Source organism: Elephas maximus, chromosome 5 (assembly GCF_024166365.1).
Source record: "Elephas maximus indicus isolate mEleMax1 chromosome 5, mEleMax1 primary haplotype, whole genome shotgun sequence".
Lineage (NCBI taxonomy): Eukaryota > Metazoa > Chordata > Mammalia > Proboscidea > Elephantidae > Elephas > Elephas maximus.
In genome coordinates, this window is record NC_064823.1 from 65,970,873 (window position 1) to 65,981,537 (window position 10,665).

Genomic DNA, 10,665 nt, shown 5'->3' on the forward strand with positions numbered 1-10,665 from the left:
GCTAGAAGTCCAAATTCAAGGTGCTGGCTCCAGGGGAAAGTTTTTTCTCTCTGTTGGCTCTGGAGGAAGGTCCTTGTCACCAGTCTTCCCTTGATCTGAGAGCATCTCAGTGCAGGAACCTCAGGTCCAAAGGATGTGTTCTGTTCTTGGAACTGCTTTCTTGGTGGTATGAGGTCTCCCTGTCTCTCTGCTCACTTCTCTCTTTCATATCTCAAAGAAATTGGCGTAAGACACTATCTAATCTTATATATCTCATCAATATAACTGCCACTAATACATCTCATTTCATCATAGTGATAGGATTTACAACACATAGGGAAATCACATAAAATGGTGGACAATCACACAATACTGGGACTCATGGCCCAGCCAAGTTGACAGATATTTCTGAGGGACACAATTCAACCCACGATACTCAGTATGTGCCAAGCCCAGTTTTATGCACTAAAAATATAGCAATGATTAACACAGACAAAGATCCTTCTCCCTTCAATTGGGGTGAGGAGAAGGAGAAAGATAGTAAAAAGAAGGAAAGAAAGATTGAATAAATAACTGATTTCAGATAGTGATAAATACTAGAAGGTAAATTTAAAATGGAATAATATGATGTACTTGAGAGTGACAGGTGGAAAGTGGACACACACTAGAAAAGAAAGTCTGGAGGGGTTTTTTGAGGAGGTAATGCAGGAGCTGAGAGCCAAATGAGATGGAGTCAGTCATGGGAAGACCTGGGAATATTTCCCATGCAGAGTAAGTAAATACAAATGCTCTCAGACAGAAACAATCTTGGCATATTCAAGGTCAAACTTCATGTCATTGTAACTAGAGCATAACAAACCAGAAGGGCTGAAGAAATAGAGGATGAAATCAGAAAGAAAGGGTTTGCAGCCATGGAAATATTATACTTTCAGTTAAATGGAAAGCCATTGGATATTTGAAAGCAGGAAAGTGACACAGTCTAACTTCTTTAAGAAGCTCATACTTGTTGCTTTTTGTTTTGTTTTTCCTGTTGGGTTGTGGTGTATCTTTTTGCCTAGAAAATATCTTTAGCTCCAGAGACATAAAGAGATCAGGGGTCCTGGACAGAGCCGCAGAAAAATGTAGAACAAAATTCTAACTCACAAAAAAGACCGGACTTACTGGCCTGACAGAGACTGAAGAAACCCTGAGAGTATGGCCCCCAGACACCCTTTTAGCTCAGTAATGAAGTCACTCCTGAGGTTCACAATTCAGCCAAAGACAGGCCCATAAAACAAAATGAGACTAAAGGGGCACGCCAACCCACGGGTGAGGACGAGAAGGCAGAAGAGAACAGAAAAGCTAGTGATAGGCAACTCAAGGTCAAGAAGGGAGAGTGTTGACATGTTGTGGGTTGTTAACCAATATAAAACAATATATGTACTAACTGTTTAATGAGAAGCTAGTTGGCTCTGTAAATCTTCATCAAAAGTACAATTAAAAAAGAGATCAGACCATGGCCCAAGAGAAAAGAAGAGCTGAGAAAAGGCACTTAAGAGAATTGCTTTCAAGTTTAGCATTCATAAGGATCATCAAGTGTGCTTGTTTAAAATACAGACTCCTAGAGCCTACTCCTAAGAGATTCTGATTCAGAAGATTGTGAGTGAGACCAGAAATTAGTGTTTTAATGATCCCAAATGATTCTGATGTACATAGCCTCAGGTCTCTTTGGTCAAGGAATTGCTTCAAGTTGAAAAGATTTAAGTGGCTTTTAGTTTGACCAACCCAGTTCACCATTAGATGATATTTTCTATTAGTAATGTAGATATTTTCATTTTTTTTTTTTTTAGTATTCTAATTAATACTTGTAGGAATTTGGTGGAAATAGTCTGGGAAAAACAACTATACCCTTGAATATAATCCAGCCTCTGATGGAAGTAAGCTTTCAGATCTTCCTTTAAAAAAGTGTGTATGTTTTCTTGGTTTTGGAGGTTTAGGGTCATGGTTTCATGGGACATACCAGTTAACTGGCTTAATATCATTTTTACTGTTTGTCTTCTACCTCCTTGTTCATTGCGTACTGTCTGCAGTCTTAAAAGCTTACAAGTGGCCATCCAACAATTGGTCTCTGTTCACCTGGAGCAACAGAGTAAGAAGGAGAGTCAGGAATAAGAGGAGAAAATGGATTATGTGGCTAATTGCCTCCATGAACAACTGCCTCCTTTGAGATCAGTAGAACTGGATGGAACCTGGCTACCATTATTGAATGTCTTGATAAAAGAATGTATAAAAAATCTCGATCAAAAAGGAGAAAATGCAGAACATAATTTCAAATTCTCTGGAATTCAGACTTTCTGGAGCCAATGAAGCTCTATGAACCCTGAAACTATTGCCCTGAGATAATCTTTAAACCTCAAACCAAAAATATCCTCTGAAGTCTTCTTTAAACCAAATGATAGGCCAATAGGTTAGCTTAATTATAAAAGATGTTTGCCTTGAACATTGTGCTCTTTTAAAGAACTGTTTACATGGGACTAAACTGACAACATCAACTCAGAAGTTCAGATAGTGAGCTTAAGGAACAGTGAGTTTATGTTATGGAGGAGGAATAGAAAAGGTGAGAATAGTTGCACAACTTGAAGAAGGTAATCAATATCTCTGAATTATACATGTAGAAATTGTTGAATTGGCATATTTTTGGTGTATTTATTTTCAACAATAATAAAATAAAACAAAAAAATGTTTGCCTTAGACTGAGTTCTCTAGAGAAGCAAAACCAGTAAAAAGTATAAACATATATTTATGTCAAGGAAATGGCTCATGTGGTTGTAGAGGCTGGAATGTCCCAAGTCTGTGGGTCTGGATAAAGGCTTCTCCTGATTCACCTAGTCACAGAGGCTGGTGAATTCAAGACCGGCAGATCAGAGAGCAGGGCTGTTGCTCACAGCCTACAAAGACTGATGAACCCTAAGATCAGCAGGCAAGACTGCAGGTAAGCTGACTAGCTCCAGTCCCAAGAACCAGAGGTCAGACAAACAGGAGCCAGCTGCAGGATCCGGAGCAAGCAAAAAGCCCACGACAAGCCTTGCCAAAATGTCTACTTATATTCAATGCAGGCCCCATGCCCAAGGAAACTCCCTTTCAAATGACTGGCTACTCACAGCAGATTCCATCATGGAGGTGGTCACAACATCATATGACTGCCAAACCACTGAGAATCAAGGCCCAGCCAACCTAACACACAATCTTAACCATCACAGTGTGTGTGTGTGTGTATGTGAGTGCATGCATGCACACACTTGCATGCACATGTGCTAATAAAAAGGATATACCATCAGAAATTTGAAAGATTAGGTAGGAACCTTAGGGGGCAGCAAGTTTGTGTTAATAGAGGAGGAATAACTCAAAAAAGGAGGGTTTGAATTGTTGCACAACTCGAAGAATGTAATCAATGTCACTGAATTGTATATGTAGAAGTGGTTGACTTGGTGTATGTTTTGCTGTGCATATTTTCAACAACAACAAAATTAAATTAAAAAATTGACTGCAAAGCAACATCAAAAAAAAAAAAAAAAAGGATATATAATCATAGTAGTTGGGTTCAGCCTGACCTAATGTTGTAAGCACGGCATCACACTAAAGCAGCATTCAACACATTTATTCAATGACTCGGTTTGCTAGCCTGCCACACCCCACAAATTCTGTACTTCCATCCTTGATTGCAGATGCTCTTGCTTAGTAAGCTCTTGCTTCTCCTCCTTGGATCTCACTACAACTCCTGTCTCTCGTGGTTACAGGCATTCAGTTCTGGTTTTTGTATCTCTTTCAGCAGTACCAAATTCAGAAGCTAATATGGATAGTGAGTATCCAGACTCTCCCCAATGCTCCCTTCTCAGGCAACACTCAAGCTGAGTTTTCTGATCTCTCTCATAACTGAGGGGAGACAAAAAAATAAGACATTGGGCAAATAAAGTCAAGGATCACTTTCCTTAAAAACTGTACCCATTTCATGACACAACTGTAGTGGCAGAAAGTCAAGTCTGGCTATCTGCCCCTAAGAAAATAGAGAGAGATGAGCGTCAGTTTCACTGCAGAATTCCACAGACTCTCACGAGGTGTGGTCTAAAAGGATGTCCCCTGAGCATATGGCCTCCAGAAGGGTTGGCTGAGTGTGACAACTATACCTGAATGTCATAGGCAGATGCAAGGCCAAACTATGGCACATTGTGCCTGGAGAACAGATGGATCAATGACATATCATAATAGTCAGTCAGGTCAAGGGTCCAGACTGCCCATCACCAAACCTAAAATGGAGACAATGCAAACAGAAAATCTGTTGCCCACAGCCGAGAAAGCAAAGGCCTGAGAAGCAGGTTGGGAAAGGAGCAGAACAGCTACTGTCTGTGTTATCTACTGGGTCCCTGGACCCATGCCTACAGACATGCCAGCCCACCTTTAAAGAAGGAACTGTCGACACCCATCCCTTCCCCTAGACTTTTAGTGAACTGCACTCCCAAATCAGAGAGAAGGAGCTAGAACACTGAGCACTGGCAGTCTGGAATTCCTGTACTCAAGGAATAAACTCCAGCTACCGATTTAATGGGGGCTCTGAAACAGATTCTTAGATCCATTTCTACATGTTTTCTAACCTGGATATATCACCCTTCTTGGTATAAATACAAGAACTTCTTTTTGTTTTGTTTTGTTTTTTTGTCCATTGGTCATCCAAGCTCTTTATCCTAATAGGACAAAGGAAACATTGGATAGAGCTGGAATTACCCGTAACTATTAAACTGACTTTTAAATTTTTGTCATTGTTACAAAAGTCACACTTGTTTTTATTAGAGCTTTAAACAAAATAACCTGCATATTTACTTGGGCGTCACTATCTAAAAATGGGTTTCCTCTCTGTAAAAATGTGATCCTGAGCCAGTTGCAACATTTTGCTCACAAAAACTGAAGAAATTGTAGCTCTGCCCCGCCGGCAGACAGGCCCGAATGTGGCCCACCAGTAAGAATGTTCTGCACAACGCCTCGTACAGAGGAGGTACTCAATAAATAGTGAATAGATTTGAAGGGAGAATTTTTTCTTTCTAATTTAGAGAAGAGTACTGAAAAATCAAACCCCACTTCTCTGATATCAAATGCATAGATCAAATCAATGCATCTGATTATTAATTCTACTTCTCACACCAACTGCATAATACAGTACTTCTTCCTCTGATCCTAACCACCCAGGCTTCACAAGTCCTTAAGACCTCACAGTCCGTAAGACTGCCAGGTTGGCCCAAGACCTCAGACGCCAGCTGCAAGCTTGAAGCCCCCATGACAGCATCACTTTTGACCTGCTGGCTACAAATTCCAGGTTTTCCTCCTATCACCTCAGGATGCCACTCATAAGCTCAGGGTTTCCCGTGGCTTCGCTCGCATCTGACCTGCTGGCTTGCACTACTCCCTAGGGTTTGATAATTTGCTAGAACAACTGACAGAGCTCATGGGAAGTACTAATACTTACAATTATGGCTTTATTATGAAGGATACAAATTGGCATCAGCACAAAGAAGAGACAAATAGGACAAGGTCTAGTAGGGTTCCCCGGAGCTTACTTTTCCCTCCCACATGCATTGATGACTCTCACCAACTGCAAATCCCCTACAGCTTCCATGTCCAGAAGATTTATTGGGGCTCTCATTATGTAATTCAAACTCCAGCCCTTCTCCTGTGAGGTCAGTTGATACCATGAAGTTAAAATCATGAAGCTGATATCATGGTCTTTCTGGCATATTCAGCCTGTACCCAACATGTACCCAACATGAGTCATAAACCCTTAGGTGTAGTCTGGAGTCCTCATAAAAAAAAAAAAACCCTTGTTGTTGAGTGGATCCCAATTCACGGCAGTCCCATGTGTTACAGAGTAATACAGCTCCAGAGTTTTCTTGGCTGTAATCTTTATGGAAGCAGATGACCAGGCCTTTCTTCCGTGGTGCCACTGGTGGGTTCGAACCACCAACCTTTAGGTTAGCAAACTGTGTGCACAACAGGTACTCTTTCCTCACCAATGACATTTCAATCCTTGGGGAAAGTCCAAGATTTTAGAGGTTACCTCTTAGGAACCAAGAACAAAGACAATTTTCTTTGGGTAAGTTAAATTCTATACCCCACAGAGACAGAAACATTTTTCCTTCTTTACAGGTATTTACCTGAAATATCCAATAATGTGCTGTTTGAAAAGTTCACTTCCCAAGCTCCTTCTTCTCTCACCTTTCCTAGTACCTCAGTCTTCTAACTGGTCTGATTCTGATTTCTCTTCCCCAAATCATCCTCCACACTGCCACCAGGATGTTATTTCTAAAATGTAAATTTAATCATATAATTACCCTGCTTAAAATAGTTTCATCATCATAAGGAACAAAACCCAAATGCACGATGTTCTTAAAGATCCTTCGCTCGCACTATTTTTGAGCCACAAAAAATTACTGGTATTTTCCAAGTTCAAGCCCTCTTGTTTTTGTACGTGTGGAGCCGTTTGTTCTACCTGCCCACATTTTTTTCCCTTTTCGTGCCTGGAAAACACTTACTCTTCCTTCGATGCTATGCAAGCATCAGCTGTCCCTGAAGCTGTCTATGAATGTGTCCACCTAGAAAAAATATGATGACTTCACACTGGGCGTCCCACAGTCCTTGGAGCACAGTAGTTAGGAACACTGACTCTGGAGCCAAACTGCCTGAAATGAAATTCCTATTTTACCACTTACTAGCCACGTGAAAGTGGGCAAGTTACTTAACTGCTCAGTGCCCCAGTTTCCTCTCTTGTAAAATAAAGACAATTGAATGCCTACTGCAGAAGATAGGAAAGCAAATTAGTTAACATATGTAAAATGCCTGATATGTATAAGTGTTCAATAACTGATGATAATTATTGTTATTAAATCAACTTTTTCCTGAGGCATAATATATGTCAAAAAATACATACAATTCCTAAGTGTACAACTCAATGAATTTTCTCAAGTGAAACACAGCTGCATATCCATGCAGATCAAAATTAAGAGACAGAACCTCACCAGACATATAAAATCCTCCTTTGTGCCCCCTTCCAGGCATTGCCCATCCATCAAGGTAATCACACTTCTGATTTTTGCTTGATTGTGAAGTTTATGCAAATAGTATCACACAATATGTTATCTTTGTGTCTAGCTTCCTTCATTTAACGTTGTGTTTATGTGACCCATCCATCTTGTTACATACAATGTAGCAAGAGTTCCTTCATCTGCATTATTGTAATGTACAGTGTTCTTTTGTGCTCGGGAGGAACCTGGACATAGAGCAAGAGGCAGTTGCTCGGACAGAACAAGGGGGTACTGATTGGTTTAAAGTCAGGAAAGGTGTGCGTTAGGGTTGTATTCTTTCACCATACCTATTCAATCTGTATGCTCAGCAAATTATCCAAGAAACTGGACTACATGAAGAACAGGGCATCAGGATTGGAGGAAGACTCATTGACAACCTGCGTTATGCAGATGATGCAACTTTGCTTGCTGAAAGTGAAGAGGACTTGAAGCACTTACTAATGAAAATCAAAGACCACAGCCTTCAGTATGGATTACACCTCGACATAAAGAAAACAAAAATCCTCAGCACTGGACCAATGAGCAACATCTTGATAATGGAGAAAAGACTGAAGTCGTCAAGGATTCCATTTTACTTGTACCTACAATCAACAGCCATGGAAGCAGCAGTCAAGAAATCAAAAGACGCATTGCATTGGGTAAATCTGCTGCAATGGACCTCTTTAAAGTGTTGAAGAGCAAAGATGTCACCTTGAAGGCTAAGATGCTCCTGACCCAAGCCATGGTATTTTCAATTGCATCATACGCATGTGAAAGCTGGGCAATGAGTAAAAAAGACCGAAAAACAACTGACACCTTTGAAGTGTGGTGTTGGCGAAGAATATTGAATATACTGCCAAAAGAATGAATAAATCTATCTTGGAAGAAGTGCAACCAGAGTGCTCCTTAGAAGCAAGGATAGTGAGACCGTGTCTTACATACTTTGGACATGTTGTCAGGAGGGATCAGTCCCTGGAGAAGGACACCATGCTTGGCAAAGTACAAGGTCAGCAGAAAAGAGAAAGACCCTCAACGAGGTGGACTGACACAGTGGCTGCAACAGTGAGCTCAAGCATAACAACGATCATAAGGATGGCACAGGACTGGGCAGTGTTTCCTTCTGTTGTCCATAGGGTCGCTATGACTGGGAACTGACTTGATGGCACCTATCAACAACAACAACAACAACGGTGTTCTATTATATGAACATACCCCTATTTATTTATTCTGTTGCTGATGCACATTTGGCCCATTTTCAGTCTGGGGTTTTTTTGGGAAAGCTTATTATGGACAATGCTGCTATGAGCATTCTTGTACAAGTCTTTTGGCAAATATATACATATTTCTCTTGCCTGTCTTTTGGTAAACATATGCACACATTCTCTTGTTTAGGAGTAGAACTGCAGGGTCATTAGACATTGTATGTTTAGTATTAGTAACTGCCAGTTTTCCAAATTGGTGTTAGTGCATTTTCACCAACACTTGGTATTGTCAGATATTTGAACTTTGGTTCTTATGTAAAAGTATGGCACTGTTGTTTCAATTTGCATTTACATGATGACTAATGACGTTGATCAGCTTTTCAAGCATTTATTGTTCATTTGGATAATAATGTTCTATAGGATTTATAGGATTGCTGTGAGTCGGTATCCACTCGCTGGCAACAGGTTGGGTTTTGGTTTTGGTGTTGTCCATTTGTGCACTACCTATTCAAGCCTTTTGCCCAATTTCTAATGAAGTTTTCAGGACTATTTTTCTTGTTGGTTCCTCATTGTTGTATATAGTCTGAACACAGTCCTTTATCAGATACTGTATTAAAAATATTGTCTCCTACTCTGTGGTTTGCTCTCTTCGTGGTGTTTTTTTCACTAAAAAGGGTCCTAATTTTAGTAAGTTCAACTTATCCATATTTCCTTAGTGGTTAATGCTCTTTTATATTTGGTTTAATAAATCTTTTCCTATCCACAATAATGAAGATATTTTCCAATTTTATTTTCTAGGAGCTATTGCACTAACTTTCGCATTTAAATCTAGAAGAATTTGAATCTACATCCTTCTGGAACTGATTTTTTAGTATGATGTGAGGTAGAAGATGATAAGATAGCCAATTAACTCCAAATTCAATTTTTTATTGAAAAAAAAATTCTCCCCACTGTACTTCAGCACTATGGGTCAGAATCAACTCGATGGCAAAGGGTTTTTGTTTTTTTTTTTGGTACTTTAGTCATCATCATCATCATCATTTGTTTATAAGCCTGCTGTCATGGGTTGAATTATGTCCCCCCCAAAAATGTGTGTATCAACTTGGTTAGGCCATGTGTGGTTATCCTCCATTTTGTGACTATAATTTTTTGTTGAGAGGATTAGGTTGGGATTGTAATACCACCCTCACTCAGGTCACCTCCCTGATCCAAGGTAAAGGGAGTTTCCCTGGGGTGTGGTCTGTACCACCTTTGATCTCTCAAGAGATAAAAGGAAAGAGAAGCAAACAGAGAGTTGGCTACCTTATACCACCAATAAGGCAGCACCGGGAGCAGAGCACGTCCTTTGGACCTGGGGTCCCTGCACCTAAGAAGCTCCTCGACCATGGGAAGATTGAGGACAAGGACCTTCTTCTAGAGCCGCCAAAGAGAGAAAGCCTTCCCCTGGAGCTGACACTCTGAATTTGGACTTGTAACCTACTAGCCTGTGAGAGAATAAATTTCTCTTTGTTAAAGCCATCCACTCATGGTATTTCTGTTATAGCAGTACTAGATGACTAAGACACCTGCCTTCTTCACTAAACCACAAGCATCTTTGGACAAGACTGGGTTTTACTTATCATTTTTCCTTCATACATGGTGGCATAGTGGTTAAGGGCTACAGTTGCTAACCAAAAAGTTTGGCAGTTCAAATCCACCAAGGACTCCTTGGAAACTCTATAGAACAGTTCTACTTTGTCCTTACAGGGTCGCTATGAGTCGGAATCAACTCAAAGGCAGCGGGTTTGGATTTTTGGGCTTAACACAGCTGCCAGTTCAGAGTCCATATTCAATAAACATTTGTTTAATAACTATCATGTCAATGTGTATAATGTGGGTGGAAGTACTTACTGTAAGAAAGCACATGATTGTTTTCAGAGTTCAGGCATCTGGCTTAAGCATATTATATAAAACTGTATGAACAGAATGTGGAGGCAATGAACCACTATTAAGATCTTAGATAATCTATAGAGAACAAGAGAGCTGCCATAAGACTAGCAGTAGGCTAATGTCCTTTTGATTTTCACTAGATTCTGATGAGTTTGATGTGGATTCCCAGAAATACTACCAAATAGATTTTAAGAGCATAAAAAGAGGAATAAAGAATTCTGAGAACTAGCATCAGAGTAACTGAGAACAAGTCATGATAGACTAACCTTAGTTGTTCATTTACAGCATATTTAGCTTGCTAAAGTAGAAAAATGTAGTCTATGCATTTTAGAAATGCATTTGATAAGCCCTCTCATGATACACTAGTGAATAAGAGCTGAGACTCCCAGGCAATTAATTTCTTTGAGGGCAGAAGCCATGACTTTTTAACTAGATCCCATGCCTGGCACCAAATACACTGTAATAAATCA